Consider the following 21,053-nt stretch of genomic DNA (forward strand, 5'->3'; position numbering starts at 1 on the left):
GTGCTGCCTTCTGTACCACTCCCCGGCTCCATGTACATAAAATTAAGTTCTACGAAAAAAAAAAAAAAAGCATTTTGGAAATAGGTTTTGCAAGGAAATGTACGAACTTTAATTTTCCAATAATGATGTGTTAAGTTATAATTTAATTGATGTGTAATTGAAAGTTAGTAGTTTTTCAACATCAGATGGTGTAAATTAGGACAATATAATTGTCATCCTAAAACAATTCGGTTAAAAGTATACGATCGTATGAAAGTAAGTGCTATTACAAAATGGCCACTAAAGACACATGGCTCAAAGTGAGGCTTTTTTAACGGGTTACGTAAGCAATTCTGTTAAAAGTATACGATCGTATAAAAGTAAGTGCTATTATAAAATGGCCACTAAAGATATACGGCCTGAAGAGAGGTTTTTCTAATGGGTCATCCAGATGTAAATGGTTAACGATAATATACAAATGGCATGAAAGAACATTGTCAGTTTTACCGGTATGTTGTCTATATGGCGTTCCGGTGTGGAGCGCGGTATAGACTGTGATCATCAAGTGGGAGTTGTGATTACCTGTTAACATAATTGGTAAAAAAGTTGTATGAAGATGACAGATTTCTTTAGTTGCAAGAAGTTATAATGCAATTGATGTGCAAATGAAATTGAATAGTTTCAATATTGGATTTTTTTAAATAAAAATACTTGTAATAAGATGGTTGGGGTGGTTCTGAAAAAGAAAAAATTATAATGATGAAACTTACTATGACCAATAATTTTGCAGTAATTGTCAATAGGTTTTTTAAAATATTTTTTTTTGACACTGGTAGTTTGATCTGTAATTAAGACGGTTATGAGATTTTATCATAAAATGGGGGTTCCCCAGATTCATTTATCACCTTTTTTTCTTATTACGTTTGTCTCTATGATAATAAAATACTATCCCATTGAACATTAGGAAGTAATCATGATGATGACAATATGTGATTCTAACGTTTTTCACTGCATTTTTAATGTAAATTGGTTGGGGATGTAGATAAAGTGTTATATTGATTTATGATTTTATGTGTTTATATTTGTATAGCCCTGAAGAAGTCCTTTAGGACGAAACACGTTGGCTATGGCTATGGATTAGTTATTGTCATTTTGGATGAATAAAGAACAGTGATTTCATAAGACTTATTCCTGAATAATGTGATTTGTGACGATATGGGATAATATTTCTTTGGATATTAATGGATATTTGGATGTGGTCTTCCTTTCAATGTTATGAACGTTCTGGTTATCTGGTGGAGAAGTGTGGCTCAATGGTTAGAGCGGCAGACCCTGATGCAGAAATCTGGCTTGAGACCAGGGTTCAATTCCTGCCTTGAGCGGGTCTTGGGCTCAATTTCCTCAGACCTGATAATTCTCGCATCGGTGCCTAATCTAATTCATGGATGTAACTCTGGGCAATAGCTTGCTTAATCTCCACAACGGCCCCAACAGTGCTGGGATGCCAGGAGTGGGCACCTCACAGGTAAAAGCCAGGAGGGGTTCCACAGTGGTATGCGTACAGTGCCTTGAGACCCTAACGGATGAGTAGTGAGCTATACAAGTACAAAGTTTTTGGGGTCTAGGGGGTTGGTCCTCAAGACCCGTGCACCTAAAGTTCCATAAACCATATATATAGAATTTAAGAGGAAGGTGCGATATTAATCACCTTGACCCCCTTTCCATTTCAAAAGAATATATATATATATATATATATATATATATATATATATATATATATATATATATATATATATATATATACTAGAAGATGAATCACAAGAAAACAACAGCCAGCCAGGGCAAAAATCTGGATCCCAACGGATGCAATGAGTCACAAGAAATTGTAATTTCCAAGAAAGAAGTGACTCAAACAGATGATCTCACCAAAGAACAAAAATATATTTCTACTACATTGTTTCAGGTTCCGCCTTCCTCAGGTAGTATAAGATGGTTTACTCAGGGGCTGCACAGCTGACAATGCTGGATTTTCAAAAAGCATCATGAGTGAAGATTCTATTGGAATGTGGAATCAATGGAGTCCTGAGAAGTCTTCAGATATGCAGAAATCAAGTGGTATTGTCGGTGATGTTCAGTCCATCTGGATGCAGTGATTTCAAACGGTACATCCAGAAGTTTTCTCTGATGTCCAGTAGTTCTTCCTTTAGCAAATGTTCCACAGGGAAAATCTTCAAATCTGATAGTAAATGGTCCACAAGGTTAAAATGATTGGCGACAGGCTGGTCAAGTTTCTTGTTAATTATTGCTGATTTGTGGTTCCTGAATCATCTACGGAGGTCATTCACTGTTTGGTCTACATATTGGCCCTCATTACAACCCTGGTGGTTGGTGATAAAGTGGCGGTAATACCGCCAACAGGCCGGCAGTAAAAAAAATTGAATCACGACCATGGCGGAAACCGCCAACACAGACAGTCACTTTAACACCCCGACCGCCACGGCGGTAGAAACAAACACCTCGGCGGTCACCACCAACAAACAGGCGGAATACAATGTACCGCCCACACTATTACAAGGCACCAATCTGCCAGCTTTTCCGGGGCGGTACCAATGCCATCAAAAGCACGGCGGAAACAGTATACAGAAGGGAAACCCCTCACCTCTCGACACCCAACGAGGAACCAGGACGCTATGGAGCCCCAGTTACAGGTCCTGCCCATGTTGGTTTACCTCCTCATCTACCAGGAACATCAAAGACGGCGGCGACGACGACGGTGAGTACTGCAACTAGTACACAGGGGAGGGGGCGGAAAAAGAGAGTGACACACACACACCAACACGCAACATGCAACACCCCCACCCCACCCACAACAACATACACACACACACACATCCAATTACATCACAGATACACCCCATCACCCCCTGGAAGAACGCTAGGACCAAATGAAATGAGTTTAACAAGTGTAATAATCGAACAGTCAGATAGCCCAAGAGAACTTTAAATCATCAGTATATACAAATATTTACAGCAAGTACACAAGTCTGTACACTGTCCCTTGTAAATGTCCGTGGACCAGTGGTCCCTAAAAGCATGGGTGATGCCCACACATGACACCTGCCTCAAAACAGAGAGAACACTGCAGGGGCATCAGGTTGAACAAAAACAGGCACCTTAGGGGGAAGGGTGGGGGGGACACCTCAGCCAGATGATGGGACGACGCCACTGCTCATCGAGGGGGCTCCATGCCAACTGCCCGGTCCTGGGGAGTGCAAAGGCACAGTTTCTCAAGTGGGTGGGTTGCCCACTGCTTGGTCCTGGGGAGTGCAAAGCCACAGTCTCTCAAGTCTCTCAAGTGGGTGATTTGCCCACTGCTTGGTCCTGGGGAGTGCAAAGCCACAGTCTCTCAAGTCTCTCAAGTGGGTAGTTTGCCCACTGCTTGGTCCTGGGGAGTGCAAAGCCACAGTTTCTCTAGCGGATGCTGTTCTCCAATGGTTCTAGAGGGGGCATGGTGCCCAGAGTGCTTCATCCTGCCAAGGACTGGGGTAGTGGATGCTGTTCTTCACTGGTTCTGGAGGGGGCATGGTGCCCAGAGTGCTTCATCCTGCCAAGGACTGGGGTAGTCGATGCTGTTCTCTACTGGTTCTGGAGGGGGCATGGTGCCCAGAGTGCTTCATCCTGGCAAGGACTGGGGTAGTTGATGCTGTTCTCCACTGGTCCAGGAGGGGGCATGGTGCCCAGTGATACTGCACCAGTGGTGTGGCAGTTCCCATTCCCTCACATGGGAGTCTGAGCCACGAGATTTACGGCTAACAGGTAGCATGATACTCCATGGACGCAGAGCCACACTCCTCCTTGCGACGACTAAGGCTGCAAACTTCTGGTAGTGCCAGTGCTGGTGGTGGTGCCCCATGTAGTGTGTGCAGGGTCCAGGACGTCTCCTGCAGCCTCGGACGGCTGCCCACTGGGGATGCTGCTGATATCCATTGTAGTGGCACTGGCTGGGCACATCGAGGGGCAGGTGGCGGTGGCTGCGGCGGTGTCTGCGGCGGAGATGCTGCCGGTGGTGCAGGTGTCTGCACTTGTTGATGGAGACACTAGGCCGTCTCCTGCAGCCTCGGAAAGGCTGCCCACTGGGGATGATGCTGGTGACTGTAGTTGAGGCAGCAGCCGTGCAGGTAGCGGTGCAGGTGGTGGTGCAGGTGGCGGTGCAGGTGGCAGTTGTTGCGGCGGTGCCCACCGCGGTACAGGTTGGTGGGCTGTCTTGCGAAAGGGGTGACACCAGTCCCTCACCCGGAGGCTCCGTGCCCTGAGCTGACTTCCCTTTGCTCTTGTGTCCCTTCCCCACCTTGGAAGGCACTGTCCTCTTTGGTTCTGGAAGAGGCCTTGCTGGGTGGTTGGTGCGGCTTTTCTCTTCTGCAAGCCGGCCCCTTCTTTACCTTGGCAGGTGGCGGAATAGGGTGGTCCTTGGCTTCACTAGGTGGCACACTTGCAGCTCTGATGGGTGCCCCCTTCGATGTTCCCGGACTTGCAGGGACCACACTGGACGAGGATTTGGTGGCTGAGGTGCTGGTCAGACAACCTGGCCCTAGGGGAAGGACAGGGGGGAGGTGTAGGGAAGAGGTCAATGCTAGGCAGGAAAAGTTTCTTAGACACACTGGGATGGGAAAATGGAGGGGGTTTGGGAGTGGAGGTAGAGGTAGTGGTTGTAGGAGGTGTACATCTGCTGAGTTTGGGTGAAGGTGCATGGGTTGGAGGCTGTTGTGAGGTGAATTGCTGTTGAGTGGGTGTGTGCCGGCATTTGTGTACTTTGGGAGGAGGACTCACAGACACACTCGGAGAGGACACAGGGGACGTGTGAATGGTAGTGAGGGTGGTGACTGCCCGTGAGCGGTGTGTGGTGATGGGCGTGCTGGTGATGGAGGTAGTGGCTGAGGATGTAGTGCATGCAGGTGTGAGTGGAGATGAGACTGGGAGGGACGTGGAGGAGGTGGAGGAGGGGGACACAGTGGAGGCAGGGGATGTTGGTGTGTCTGCATGGGTATGGTGCTTGTGTGAGTGCCTTTGGGATGTGTGGTGCTTATGTTTGCCTGAGCCACTATTGTGTTTTGATGTGTGTGCATGCTGGTCTGATGGTATGCTTGGGATTGGCTGAGGTAGAGGGGATTGGGTCTGGGTAGTGGAGGTTGGAGGGGGGAGGCTGGACACAGGGACAATGGCTGCCATCAGTGCTGAGGCCAGAGCCTGAAATGCTCTCTGTTGGGCTGCCACGCCAGAATGAATGCCCTCCAGGTATGCATTTGTTTGCTGCAAATGCCTCTCTACACCCTGGATGGCATTCAAAATTGTTGACTGCTCAACAGTGAGGGATCTCAGGAGGTCAATAGCCTCCTCACTGAGGGCTGCAGAGCTGACTGGGGCAGGGCCTGAGGTGCCTGGGGTGAAGGAGATGCCCACCCTCCTGGGTGAGCAGGCACGGGAAACACACTGAGGGGCTGCTGGGAGGGCGGTGCTGGTGGGGGGGGTGGCCGCTGTACCTGTTGTTGCGGTGGGCGCAGCTGTGCCTCCCACCGCAAGGGAGCTCCCTTCAGAGCAGGAGTCGCTGTCACTGGTGTCCCCTCCTGTCCCCGTCGTGGAGCTCACCTCGCCCTCCGTCCCACTTGTGCCTTCAGACTCCGTACATTCACCCTCCTGGGCCATGTGGGTTGCAGCTCCCTCCTGCTCCGGTGCCACTGCTCCTCGGCCAGATGATGCTAATGCACACAAGGACAGGGTGACAAAACAAAAAGGGGGGGAAAGACAGAGGAGACACATGGTCAATGCCAGCAACACCACTATCGTTGGCGGACACAACACACAGGGAGCAGCCCCATGCATTAGCCCGTGCACTAACAGTTCTTAGGAAAATCACCTGCCCATGGTGGACTATGCCTCACCCTATTTGCTGCACACCTGGAACTCACAGGAGCCTGACTAGTTGTAGATGGCCACTACCACTATTGGGGTTGGAGTGGCACAGAGCCTGCCTAACAAGAGACCTACCCTACCACATTCGCCCTGGCCTAGGGGAACCCCCAGCCCACATCCCCCACCCAGACACCTCGTAAAGCGTGCAGAGTCAGCTGAATGATGCTGTACTCACCCCCTTGTGGCTGCTGTGATGCCCTCAAGTGCCCATCCAACTCTGGATATGCCACCGCCAGGATCCGGAACATCAGGGGGGTCATGGTGCGACGGGCACCCCTTCCACGTTGGGAGGCCATCCCCAGCTGGGCCTCTGCCGTCTTCTTGCTCCAGCAGCGCAGGTCCTCCCATTTTTTGCGGCAGTGGGTGCTCCGTCTATGATAGACCCCCATGGTTCGCACTTCCTTGGTGATGGCACTCCAAATACCCTTCTTCTGGTGGGCGCTGACCTAGAGGAAAGGTAAAGTAAGAATGGAACTTACTCCCCCGTCTGGTTCTTCTTACTCATTGGCCACCAGTTCCCAATCATGCCCTGAAACACATACACTGAACATCCTCAGATGCAGGCCACAGGGCCGCCCAACATGTGTCTTCCATCCAACCTACTTCATACATTCATGCCCCATACATCATGCTCAGTGTACTCACCTGATTGTCTGGAGGACCGTAGAGTAGCGTGTACCGGGGGATGACCCCATCCACCAGTTTGTCCAACTCTTCTGCGGTGAAGGCAGGGGCCCTTTCCCCAGACACTGTAGCCATTATTGCTTCCAGACTCAGGTCACAGCAGCACTTGCAGTGTAGGTCCTCTCCTGTTGAAGGTCAGGTATCAAGTGAGTGAACAGATAGAAAATGGCGGTCACATCCGTGGCGTTGCGTACCGTCATTGCCGGCATACATCGTCATTGGCTCCTGGAACCCATAGGGCCCAGTGATAACCAATGATGAATTGCGCGGCTGTCTTCGACCGCCTACCGCGGCGATGCACAACGCCAGCGCAGTTACCTCATTTCCCCTTGTCCCTCCAGCCGCCATTTCAGGGGGCACATGGCAGTGCACCTAACTGCGTCACAGCACATTTGGGCACAAATACGGGCACACAAAGCCACACACCGATTAAATCACATTAGTGCAAATCACCCTTGTGCAACCAATGTGGTATATGACCCTCTGCTCACCATTCTCCTCCATAGGGAACATCCGCTGGGGCAGATGATAAGATGGCGTCATCCTCCGGTGTACAGACACCTGGTGGACCTGTCGACAATGGAAGACAGACACATCATTATCACCTACAGACTTGATCGTGCCACAATCCAAGAACTGTGTGCCCAATTGGAGCCTGACCTGATGTCAGCTATTTGCCATCCCACAGGTATCCCCACTCTAGTGCAGGTCCTGTCAGTGCTCCATTTCCTGGCCAGTGGTTCCTTTCAAACAACAGTGGCCATGGCATCAGGGATGTCACAGCCAATGTTCTCTAACGTGTGGACCAGAGTGTTGTCTGCCCTGCTGAAACACATGTGCAGCTACATCGTTTTCCCCCAGGTGGAGGATTTGCCCACAGTGAAAACTGACTTCTATGCCCTGGGACATATCCCCAACATCATTGGTGCCATTGATGGTACACATGTGGCATTTGTCCCCCCCACAGGAAGGAACAGGTGTACAGAAATTGTAAAAGCTACCATTCAATGAATTTACAGATGGTGTGTTTGGCAGACCAGTACATTAGTCATGTGAATGCCAAGTATCCTGGCTCTGTGCATGATGCTTAGATTTTGAGGAATAGCAGCATCCCTTATGTGATGGGCCAACTCCAAGGCACCGTGTGTGGCTAATAGGTGAGCCCAAGGTCCCCACACAGTATAAATAGGTGTCTGGGTATGGGATCGTCCCTAAGGGTTGGTGTGTGTCTAACAGATATCCCTCTACATTTGCAGGTGACACTGGTTACCCCAACCTGTCATGGTTACTGACCCCAGTGAGGAATCCCAGGACAAGGGCAGAGGAACGCTACAATGATGCACATGGGCGAACTAAGAGTATTATAGAGCGGACTTTCGGCCTCCTGAAGGCCAGATTCCGGTGCCTCCATTTAACAGGTGGCTCCCTATACTACTCACCGGAGAAGGTGTGCCAGATAATCGTGGCATGCTGTATGTTGCACAACCTGGCTTTGCGACGCCAGGTGCCTTTTCTGCAGGAGGATGGGCCTGATGTTGGTCTTGTGGCAGCTGTGGAGCCTGTGGACAGTGAAGAAGAGGAGGCAGAAGAAGAAGATATTGACAACCGAAACAACATCATCATGCAGTACTTCCAGTGAGACACAGGTAAGAGACTGGCACTGCTTGTCTCATATCAGACTACTGTAGGACATTGTATAAGTATGCCTTTTTACCTCTGTGTATGGACCCTGACAGTTCACTTTGGCTTTCCTTTTCACAGATCTGGGTACCACATTCTGCCTTCTGCTATGTTCACTGCTGCCCAACAACTATCATACTTTGGTATGTGAAAATGAACATTAACATTGATATTTGTCAAAGAGGTTGTAATAATACATTTGTGAAAGTACAGACTGACTCCAGATTGTTTTGTGATTCAAGGGTGTTTTTTTAAGTGCTAATAAGTGGAGGGAGATGTGCAATGGGCTAGGGTGATGGTGGAGGAATATCCATGGTAGAGTCCAGTCTCTTGGTATCACAGGTGCATTGTCCAAGGGGGCATAGGAAGTGGAGCAATGGCAGTTCAAGGTGGTCAGGGTGACATAGTGGGACAGAAGGGTGACAATCAGGAGAGTCTTATTTCCTGGCGGGGGTCTTGGCAATGTTCTCTGTCTTGTGCCTGGATCGCAGGGACCGTTTGCGGGGTGGTTCTCCTTCTGCAGTGGATGGGGGTGCTGGTGGCCTGTTGGTCCTGTGGCGGGACCTCCTGTCTACTATTGCTGGCGAATGCGGAGGGCTGTTCATCATTCAGGCTGGTGTCAGTGGCCCGGTGGTATGCCACATTCTCCCTCATGGTGTTGGCCATGTGTGCCAGCACCCCTGCTATGGTGACCAGGGTGGTGTTAATGGACTTCAAGTCCTCCCTGATCCGCAGGTACTGTTCCTTCTGCAGCCACTGGGTCTCCTGAAACGTGGTCAGTACCATGCCCATGGTCTCCTGGGAATGGTGGTATGCTCCCATGATGTTGGAGAGTGCCTCGTGGAAAGTGGGTTCCCTGGGCCTGTCCTCCCCCTGTCGCACAGCAGTTCTCCCAGCTTCCCTGTTGTCCTGTGCCTCTGTCCCCTGAACCGTGTGCCCACTGCCACTGACCCCAGGTCCATGATGGTCCTGGGTTAGTGGGGTTGCCTGGAGTCCCTGTAGTGGTGGACACACTGCTGATTGATGTGTCCTGGGGACAGTGGCATGGGCCCGCTGGGTGGGTGCTGTGGTGGTGTTTCCTGAGGTGGGAGGTTCACTGGTGGTTTGGGACTGTGGCAGGGGAACTGACTGTCCAGAGGTCACTGATGGGCAGGGCTGGTCATCTTGATCCAGGTGTGTAGAGCTGCTGTCGTCACTGTGGGCCTCTTCTGTGGGGGGACTAGATATGGCTGGCACCTCCTGTCTGGTGACATTGGGTAGGGGCCCTGTTGGGGTGTAAATATATAGTTATTATATCTGTGTGTGCCATCTTGTGAAATGGGTGAGTTTCCCTCTACTCCTGTGCTAGCATTATCGCCTTGGCCCTTGTGTGAGTGGTGATTGTGTGCCCTGGCTGAGTCTCTCTACTGGACATGCTTTGGTGATGGGTGTCCATGCAGGTCTGTGATCGGTGTCCATGCATTGTTGTCACATGCAGGGCTTGGTATTGGAATGTGTGGGTTGTGATAGTGTGGTATCTGTGAGGTGTTGGGGTGATGGGTGTGAGGGTAGGGGTAGGTGTTTGTGATGGCATGCAGGTAGGGTGGGGGATACAGTAGTAAAGCTTTGACTTACCAGAGTCCAGTCCTCCTGCCACTCCTGCGAGGCCCTCAGGATGCATGATCGCCAAGACTTGCTCCTCCCATGTTGTTAGTTGTGGGGGAGGAGGTGAGGGTCCACCGCCAGTCCTCTGTACGGCTACCTGGTGTCTGGATACCACAGAACGTACCTTGCTCAGTAGGTCATTCCACCTCTTCCAGATTTCATCCTGTGTTCTTGGATGCTGTCCCACTGCGTTGACCCTGTCGACAATTCTCCGCCATAGCTCCATCTTCCTTGCAATGGATGCACCTGTGATCCGAATAGCTGTGGCTCTACCAGAGATGATGGGGCAGCCAGGATTGTTCATTTTGTGAATTTTGGGAAGCATATAAAATCTCCCAGGCCTTGGTTTGGGGTGAACAAGTATATCTGCTGTTGCTTCGTCAACGAGGTTTAATCTGTACTCTGCAACCATGTTCTTGATTTCTTTGTTCAAGTGTTCTGTGGGATCAGTTTCTAAAGGTTTGTAAGTCTTGGTATCCATCAGTTGTCTTATTCCCTCCTCAGTATAATCACATACTTTCATGGCAACCACTGCACCATCTTTGTCTGCCGGTTTTATAATGACATCTGTTCTCTGTTGAAGGTGGTGGAGAGCTTTTCTTTCCTCTCTGGTAATGTTATCAAAAATCCTTTTAGGTGTTGATTCTTTGATGAGTTTGTTAATGGATAAAATATATGTATCAAGAACAGGATTTCTACCACATTGATGAGTCCATGATTTGGGATGGCGGAACTTCTTAAATGGATCTGGAAGGTGGCTTGGCAGATCAACATTTGAATTATTGTTAAAGTATTATGTAAGTCAGCATTTTCTCTCAAAGGATTTTAGGTCTCTCTTCATGTTATGCTGTATTATGCTCATTTGTATCTAAACTGGACTTCATGTCACCCCTACCACACTAAACTTAGCATCATCTACAGCCAAGCACTCAGAATAAGACGCATCTGCAGCAATGAAAACACAGTAGCTTGTTAAATTATTTAAAAAGCGAGGCTATCCTCTGCATATCATTCTGCAACAAATTGACAAGTCTTTGGAGTTACCCAGGGAAGCACTTATTTGGAATACCAACAGAAGAAACAAAAGTGACAGAATCCCATTTGTGGTTGACTATCATCCATCTGCTCCCAACTACAGAAATATAATACAAACAACTTTTCCCTTACTATCCACTTGTGAAAAATTGCAAAAGCTTTTCCAAAACCGCCAGTCATTGCTTACCGCTGAGCTCCCAATTTACGATCGCTTATTGTGAGAGCTGAACTTAAGCAAGCTGTAACAAATGCAGGAGTTCATTGCTGTGGTTCTAAAAGGTGCATCACATGTGACTACCTTTTACAAACATCATCAGTCAGTAACTAGCTCTGTTATAAGAAGGACCTATGGAATAAGACAGCATCTTACATGTCGATCAACATGCATTATTTATGTGATTCAGTGCCAACGCCAAAGCTGTAAAAAACAATATGTAGGCCAAACAGTGAATGACCTCCGTACATGATTCAGGAACCACAAATCAGCAATAATTAACAAGAAACTTGACCAGCCTGTCACCAATCATTTTAACCTTGTGGACCATTTACTATCAGATTTGAAGATTTTCCCTGTGGAACATGTTCTAAAGGAAGAACTACTGGACATCAGAGAAAACTTCTGGATGTACCATTTAAAATCACTGCATCCAGATGGACTGAACATCACTGACAATACCACTTGATTTCTGCATATCTAAAGAGTTCTCAGGACTGCATTGATTCCACATTCCAATTGGAATTTTCACTCATGATGCTTTTTTTAAATACAGCAGTGTCAGCTGTGCAGCCACTGAGCAAGCCATCTTACACTACCTGAGGAAGGTGGAAGCTGAAACGTTGTATTAGAAATATATTTTTGTTCTTTGGTGAGATCATCTGTTTGAGACAATTCTTTCTTGGATGTATATATATATATATATGTATATATATATATATATATACAGTATATATATATATAATATATATCTGTCTTTTGTCTAGTGGCAGTTTTGATGCCATAAAGTAGCGCAGATGGTTTATTGCCCTGCTGCAAAGGATATACATTTATATGTATTTAGCTGAGTGGATTAGTAAAGGCAAGCGTTATCTGCGCTTTAAAACAAATATAATGTATGTTCGAGGAGGACTATGGAGATATGAGGAGCACTTTTGTTGGGTGGTACTGAGAGAATTAGAAGGGGAGGTCATGGGAGGCAGAGCACCAAAAATGACTGTCGCGCTGGGTGCCACCAGTGCTAAAGGCTGTGATGATGGGTATGTGGTAAGGTGAAGTAAGATTGTCTTTTTTGTTTTTTTCAGTGTCTTCAGAGAATCTGCCGAATCGGAGAAGAAGTGAAGGTAAGGTGACGACATTTCCTATTGCACACATCAAACATACCCACAAGCAATTTTGTGACTCTATCTGCCTTCTACTTTAGAGGGACAGTTTAGCCAGTATCAGAGATGGCGTCTCGTTAGATGACTGCTGCTCCAGTCCTAACTTGGGTTATAGAGGACAGCTCTGATGTAGGATCAGAGACAGCATCTGAGGGAGAGGACAATGGGGAAGAATCTGGGAGTGATTTTTCAGTCGGGGAGTCCCATCCAACCACACCTACTCCAGTGATTCTGAAGGAGACGATGACGACAGTCGTGCTGTCCCTTTACAAGCACTGTCTGTGCAGTGGGACAACATCGGGTTAGCCGAACCCAGAGAGCAGGTGCATGCGGCCACAAACACAGAGAGAGTGCTCTCTTGGCAGCCCCCTTGTTTAGTTCAGCCCCAAATTCCACCTTTTACTGGTGATGTTGGATGTAAAGTTGATACAGCTAACTTTTTTCCAGTTGACTACGTCCATCTATTTTTGGATGTTGACTTCCTTCAGGAAATTGTGCTGCAAAAAAATTTGCGTGCATACCAATTTCTGAGGGAGTGTGGAGGCACTCTAGGGCCCCGTTCCAGGGCACTCCAGTGGATTCCCAATTCGCTGGCGGAGTTGAAGATATTTTTGGGTCTTATGCTCAAAATGGGGTTAGTGCAGAAACCCACCTGGCAGTCCTACTGGACGACTCGCACGGTTTGGGTAACCCCCATCTTAGCACCATACATAAGCAGAGATTGTTTTTTGGTACTGCAGCCCATACTGCATTTCAATTACAACTCTGCTGCATTGCCCCGGGACTATCCAGACCATGACAGGTTGTTCAAAATTCAGCCTGTCATGGAACATTTGTCTGCCAGGTTTCCAGAGATCTATACTCCTGGAAAGAATATAGCAGTCAATGAGTCCTTGATCCTGTACAAAGGACGGCTGCTTTTCAGACAGTACATTGTGAGCAAAAGAGCTCGCTATGGCATAAAACTGTACAGCATCTGGCACTTCTGGCTATGTGTACGGCTTGAGAGTGTATACAGGGAAGGACTCTACCCTAAACCCTGTAGTTTTTCCACCCACGTTAGGGGTCACAGGTAAGATTGTATGGGAACTTGTCCAGCCACTTCTTCACAGAGGTTATAACCTTTATGTGGACAATTTCTATACAGGAGTAGAGCTGTTCAGTAAGCTCTACAAAGCTGGCACTGTGACCTGCAGTATAGTTCGTTGTAACTGCAAAGGATTCCCCTAGGAGCTTGTTTGAAAGAAGCTCCAGAAATCCCAGAGTACTGCATTGCGTTCCAACGAACTGCCAGCAGTCAAGTTCTTGGATAGGCATGATGTATATGTGCTCACTACAATTCATGATGAGAGCACTTCCCCCATCACAGTTTGGGGTCAGATGGCCGAAGTCTACAAGCCCATCTGTATAACTGATTACAATAAGTACATGGGCGGAGTGGACAAGAACGACCAGGTTCTTCAACCATACAATGCGTGTCATAAAACTTGCACTTGGTACAAGAAACTGTTTACCCACCTGATCCAGATGGCAACATACAATGCGTATGTTGTCTACCGTCAGACAACCAAAGGAAGACTCATGACTTTCCTTGATTTCCAGCCACAAATTTTCTACCACTCAACGTTCCACTAAGTCTCCAGTGAAAAACTGCCTCACTTTAGTGAGTGGGCAAGTGACCACAACAGGAAAGTATCCAAAACGGGTTGTGGAGACATCAAAATTACCTATCACAAAACAGCCTTGTTTTGTAAGACAGTCACCTGAGTATTTGGTCCTGGACTCAGCAGCCATATAGGGATACCTACCAAACCCAGACATTTCTGAAAAACAGATACCCAAGGCAGTCCACGGAAGTGTGGCGTGTTTGGATTTCACAAAGGTTTCTAACCCAGAATACCCTGCAAAAGTGAAACGTAGATTAAAAACACAATTTTTCCTTTTTTCATCACAGAAACTACAGGAATGTTTAGGGATCCTCAAAATTCCTACCACCCAGTGTTTCTCCACTCGTCCTGATAAAAACACAACCCACTTGTGTGCCTGCACCTAGTGCCTGCGTCAGAAATGGATCACTCCAGGGTTAACAGTAGCCCTCATGCAGGGACTACCATTGAACCTTTTGTGATCCATTCCTGTTGCGGGCACTAGCCTACCCACACAAGTGAGGTACCATTTGTATCGGGAGACCTGAGGGAACGCTAGGTGGAGGAAATATGTGGCTCCTCTCAGATTCCTGAACTTTCTGTCACCGAAATGTGAGGAAAAAGTGTTTTTTTGCCAAATGTTGAGGTTTACAAAGGATTCTGTGTAACAGAACTTGGTGAGATCGCCACAAGTCACCCCATCTTGGATTCTCCTAGGTGTCTAGCTTTAAAAAATGCACAGGTTTGGTAGGTTTCCCTGGATGCCGGCCAAGCTAGAGGCCAAACTCCACAGCTAGGCACTTTGCAAAAAACAGGTCAGTTTTCTTTCGGAAAATGTGATTTGTCCACGTTGTGTTTTGGGGCATTTCCTGTTACGGGCACTAGGCCTGCCCATACATGTGAGGTACCATTTTTATCGGGAGACTTGGGGGAATGCTGGGTAGGAGGAAACTTGTGGCTCCTCTCAGATTCATGAACTTTCTGTCACCGTAATTTGAGGAAAAAGTGTTATTTTGCCACATTTTGAGGTTTGCAAAGGATTCTGGGTAACAGAACTTGTTTAGAGTCCCACACGTCACCCCATCTTGGATTCCCCTAGGTGTCTAGTTTTAAAAAATTCACAAGTTTGGTAGGTTTCCCTATGTGGAGGCTGAGCTAGAGGCCAAAATCCCCAGCTAGGCACTTTGTAAAAAACTGCTCTGATTTCTTTGGGAAAATGTGATGTGTCCATGTTGTGTTTTGCTGCATTTCCTGTCGCGGGCACTAGGCCTACCCACACAAGTGAGGTACCAATTTTATCGGGAGACTTGGGGAAACGCTGGGTAGGAGGAAATTCGTGGCTCCTCTCAGATTCCAGAACTTTCTGTCACCGAAATGTGAGGAAAAAGTGTTTTTTTTGCTAAATGTTGAGATTTGCAAAGGATTCTGGGTAACAGAACCTGGTGAGAGCCCCACAAGTCACCCCATCTTGGATTACCCTAGGTGTCTAGTTTTCAAAAATGCACAGGTTTGGTAGGTTTCCCTAGGTGGAGGCTGAGCTAGAGGCCAAACTCCCCAGCTAGGCACTTTGTAAAAAACAGCTCTGATTACTTTGGGATAATGTGATATGTCCACGTTGTGTTTTGGGGCATTTCCTGTCGCGGGCACTAGACCTACCCACACATGTGAGGTACCATTTTTATCGGGAGACTTGGGGGAATGCTGGGTAGGAGGCAACTTGTGGCTCCTCTCAGATTCCAGAACTTTCTGTCACCGAAATTTGAGGAAAAAGTGTTTTTTTGCCACATTTTGAGGTTTGCAAAGGATTCTGGGTAACAGAACTTGTTTAGAGTCCCACACGTCACCCCATCTTGGATTCCCCTAGGTGTCTAGTTTTCAAAAATTCACAAGTTTGGTAGGTTTCCCTAGGTGGAGGCTGAGCTAGAGGACAAAATCCCCAGCTAGGCACTTTGTAAAAAACAGCTCTGATTTCTTTGGGAAAATGTGATGTGTCCATGTTGTGTTTTGCTGCATTTCCTGTCGCGGGCACTAGGCCTACCCACACAAGTGAGGTACCAATTTTATCGGGAGACTTGGGGAAACGCTGGGTAGGAGGAAATTTGTGGCTCCTCTCAGATTCCAGAACTTTCTGTCACTGAAATGTGAGGAAAAAGTGTTTTTTTTTGCCAAATATTTAGGATTGCAAAGGATTCTGGGTAACAGAACTTGGTTAGAGTTCCACAAGTCACCCCATCTTTGATTCCCCTAGGTGTCTAGTTTTAAAAAATGAACAGGTTTGGTAGGTTTCCCTAGGTGCCGGCCGAGCTAGAGGCCAAGGTCCACAGCTAGGCACTTTACAAAAAACAGGTCAGTTTTCTTTGGGAAAATGTGATGTGTACACGTTGTGTATAGGGGAATTTACTGTTGCAGGCACTAGGCCTAGCCACACAAGTGAGGTACCATTTTTATCGGGAGACCTGAGGGAACGCTAGGTGGAGGAAATGTGTGGCTCCTCTCAGATTCCTGAACTTTCTGTCACCGAAATGTGAGGAAAAAGTGTTTTTTTTGCCAAATGTTGAGGTTTACAAAGGATTCTGTGTAACAGAACTTGGTGAGAGCGCCACAAGTCACCCCATCTTGGATTCTCCTAGGTGTCTAGCTTTAAAAAATGCACAGGTTTGGTAGGTCCCCCTAGATGCCGGCTAAGCTAGAGGCCAAACTCCACAGCTAGGCACTTTGCAAAAAACAGGTCAGTTTTCTTTCGGAAACTGTGATGGGTCCACGTTGTGTTTTGGGGCATTTCCTGTTGCGGGCACTAGGCCTGCCCATACAAGTGAGGTACCATTGTTATCGGGAGGCTTGGGGGAATGCTGGGCAGGAGGAAATTTGTGGCTCCTCTCAGATTCCAGAACTTTCTGTCACCGAAATGTGAGGAAAAAGTGTTTTTTTTGCTAAATTTTGAGATTTGCAAAGGATTCTGGGTAACAGAACCTGGTGAGAGCCCCACAAGTCACCCCATCTTGGTTTTCCCTAGGTGTCTAGTTTTCAAAAATGCACAGGTTTGGTAAGTTTCCCTAGGTGGAGGATGAGCTAGAGGCCAAAATCCCCAGCTAGGCACTTTGTAAAAAACAGCTCTGATTTCTTTGGGAAAATGTGATGTGTCCATGTTGTGTTGTGCTGCATTTCCTGTCACGGGCACTAGGCCTACCCACACAAGTGAGGTACCAATTTTATCGGGAGACTTGGGGAAACGCTGAGCAGGAGGAAATTTGTGGCTCCTCTCAGATTCCAGAAGTTTCTGTCACCGAAATGTGAGGAACCTTTTTTTGTTTTTTTTTGCCAAATTTTTAGGATTGCAAAGGATTCTGGGTAACAGAACTTGGTTAGAGTCCCACAAGTCACCCCATCTTTGATTCCCCTAGGTGTCTAGTTTTAAAAAATGCACAGGTTTGGTAAGTTTCCCTAGGTGCCGGCCGAGCTAGAGGCCAAGATCCACAGCTAGGCACTTTGCAAAAAACAGGACAGTTTTTTTTGGGAAAATGTGATGTGTCCACGTTGTGTTTAGGGGAATTTCCTGTTGCGGACACTAGGCCTAGCCACACAAGTGAGGTACCATTCTTATCGGGAGGCTTTGGGGAACGCTTGGTAAGAGGAAATTTGTGGCTCCTCTCAGATTCCAGAACTTTCTGTCCCTGTAATGTGAGGAAAAAGTGTTTTTTGGGCCAAATTTTGAGGTTTGCAAAGGATTCTGGGTAACAGAACCTGGTGAGAGCCCCACAAGTCACCCCATCTTGAATTCTCCTCGGTGTCTAGTTTTAAAAAATGTGCAGGTTTGGTAGGTTTCCCTAGGTGCCGGCTGAGCTAGAAGCCAAAATCTACAGCTAGGCACTTTGCAAAAAACACATCAGATTTCAATGTAAAAAGTGTCCATGTTGCTTTTTTGGGGCGTTTCTTGTCACGAACATTAGGCCTACCCACGCAAGTGAGGTACCATTTTTATCGGGAGACTTGGGGGAACACAGAATAGCAAAACAAATGTTATTGCCCCTTGTCGTTCTCTACATTTTGTCCTTCCAAATGTAAAACAGTGTGCAAAAAAAACCGTCTATTTGAGAAATTCCCTGTAATTCACATGATAATATGGGCACCCCGGAATTCAGAGATGTGCAAATAACCACTGCTTTTCAACACCTTATCTTGTGCCCATTTTGGAAATACAAAGGTTTTCTTGATACCTATTTTTCACTCTTTATATTTGAGCAAATAAATTGCTCCATACCCGGTATAGAATAAAAAGAGATTGCAAGGTGCAGCTCTTTATTGGCTCTGGGTACTTAGGGTTCTTGATGAACCTACAAGCCCTATATATCCTCGCAACCAGAAGACTCCAGCAGACGTAACCGTATATTGCTTTCAAACATATGACATCGCAGGAAAAAGTTACAGAGTAAAATGTGGAGAAAGAAACAGCAGTTTTTTTCACCTCTATGTCAATTTTCTTTTTATTTCAGCTGTTATATTCTGTAGGAAAACCTTGTAAGATCTACACAAATGACCTCTTCAGAATTTTGATTATTTTTCAAAAATATTTCGCTTTCTGGGATCCAGCATTGGTTTCACACCCATTTCTGTCACTAACTGGAAGGAGGCTGAAAGCACAACAAATAGTGAAAATGGGCTATGTCCCAGTAAAATGCCAAAAGTGTGTTGAAAAATTTGGTTTTCTGATTCAAGTCTGCCTGTTCCTGAAAGCTGGGAAGCTGGTGATTTTAGCACCGCAAACCCTTTGTTGATGCCATTTTCAGGGACAAAACCACAAGCCTTCTTCGGCAGCCCTTTTTTCCCATTTTTTTGAAAAAAACTAAAATGTTGCTGTATTTTGGCTAATTTCTTGGTCTCCTCCAGGGGAGCCCACAAACTCTGGGTAACTTTAGAATCCGTAGGATGTTGGTAAAAAAGAACACAAATTTGGCATGGATAGCTTATGTGGACATAAAGTTATGACGGCCTAAGCGCGACCTATGCCAAATAGCCAAAAAAAGGGCTCAGCATTGGAGGGGGGGGGAAGGCCCAGCAGCTAAGAGGTTAATTAGAGTATTCGTGGAACACCCTTCCAGGCCAGGAGAGGTAAAAGGGGTCCTTCCTTATTCACTTGGGTTCTAACACAGTCGTTGTTTTAATTATACTTTGCATAATTTTATGCTGGTCTTCCTAGGCAATATGCACATTTCTTTCTTCAAACTTCAAAGAGATTTTTTGGAACAGAGTTCATAGAAACAGGGGTGCCAATTTACTAAGACTTTGCGTTGCCATTGCGCCACGCAAGGCAATGCAAGGGCCTAAGTGATATTTACTAAGCCACGCAAAGCGACCTTGCAAGGCTCTGTGTGGCTTAGTAAATCCAGAGTAAATAAAGGAAGCACAGATCGCTGCCTTGCATTGCTCTGCATTGGAAAAGAGTTACGTAGGTTGAGTGTGGGCATATCCTTGCATCCACCCATGGATTTTGGTGCATTTCCAGATTTACTAAGGGTCGAAAACGTGGGAATGTATCAAAATGCTAGCCCTCCCAACAGAGGCGTAATGAGGTGAAATGTGTTTATTTTTTCACGTTATTTACTCTTTCTACGTGTGCTGCAGTCTGCAGCATGCAAGCAAAGAGGAAATTGCCTCTGAAAATTGTTTTGGAGCAGGGAGGTGTCCTTTCTTGCACAAAAAACAACCCTGCCTTTAATTCAGGAACCCATGCACAGTGGAGCAAAGGTACCTGTGTTGGCGCTAGGCTGCACATAGTGCAGCAGAGAAGAGAGCGAGTCGGAATGTGCCATATCTTATTAAATATGCTTTCCATTTGTTGCAGCGCACCAAGTTGTCTTGCTGCATTGTGTTCCGTCCAATGTTAATCAATCTGGACCACTGTTTTTAATGATCATCGTATCATCTGAGTGGAACCCACCTGGTCTCACCGACCTTGCTGCTGTGTTGAATCCTCCAGTTCACCCAGTGAATTTTCGGCCTCAAGACTGGGAGCAGTTCTTGCTTAGTTATAGTTTGTCCACTACCAGCTAGACATGTGGTGCCACGATCCATGGCATTCTACTTCTACTACTGTCACTTGTCTGCTACTCAGGGAAAGGGCAGATTAATTCTGACACTTCAAGGAGAGGAGCAAGGAGTACCACAATAAGGTGGAAGGAATGGCCCAAAAGGGCGGCTACAGTGTGCCATGTTTGCCAAACTGGGCTAAATTACATTTAATTTTCTAGTGACTGAGCAATTTCACACGGTTGATCAGACAATTTTACACCAGCATTTGCACTGAAGAACTGCCATTTAATAGGCCTGATCAGTGCATAAATGATATTTTCAGTGACTAAAAAAACATTTGACACTGGTTGGTCAGCACAAATGCAATCACAAAATTGCCTTTACAAGTACAGCATGCATTGACAAAACCAATATGTCAGCCTTTTATTTTCACTCATGAGCCAAAATTACTGGTTCTGTAAATACTGTGGCCTAAATAATGTATGCATACAGTTATGAACATTGAAAAGTATGGGCAGGCAGAGGTAAGGTCAGGAAGAAGAATGAGCAAGGAGAGGTGCGAAGTGGGTGCAGGTTGGGAGAACTGCAGGCACGGAGACTTGTAGTCTGGGAGAGGTCGACAGGGAGAGGCACGAGCAAATAGAGGTACAGGCAGGGCGATGTAGACGCAGGGAGGGCATGGAGGTGAAGATAAGTGAGCAGGAAGAGGCACATGCATAGAGAAGTGAAGGAAAAATGCAGGCTGAGAGAAGTGTGAGTAGGCCAGAAGCAGGCAGATAGAAATTCCACTGGGAAAGATATGAACTTGGATCAGTGCTGGGGACAGGCTCTTAAAGGCTCGGGCAGGTGGGGACAGAAGAATTACCAGTAGCGAGAGGTACGGGCAGGCAGACCTGAGGGCCTGGAGAAGTTAAAGCTAAGGGCTGGGAGACGTCCAGGGAGAGTTATGGTTAGGAAGAGGTACAGAGAGAGAACAATATGGGTTAGTTGAGGCGTGGACTGGGTGTAGGCTGG

At 46.9% G+C, this 21,053-nt stretch overlaps 1 protein-coding gene across 1 annotated transcript in view; it reads right to left on the bottom strand.

Moving 5' to 3' along the window:
* LOC138284970 (5-hydroxytryptamine receptor 5A-like) overlaps window positions 1-21,053 on the bottom strand; it is a 370,137-nt gene that overhangs the window by 11,850 nt on the left and 337,234 nt on the right. The window lies entirely within an intron of this gene.

Source organism: Pleurodeles waltl, chromosome 3_1, assembly GCF_031143425.1.
Source record: "Pleurodeles waltl isolate 20211129_DDA chromosome 3_1, aPleWal1.hap1.20221129, whole genome shotgun sequence".
NCBI lineage: Eukaryota > Metazoa > Chordata > Amphibia > Caudata > Salamandridae > Pleurodeles > Pleurodeles waltl.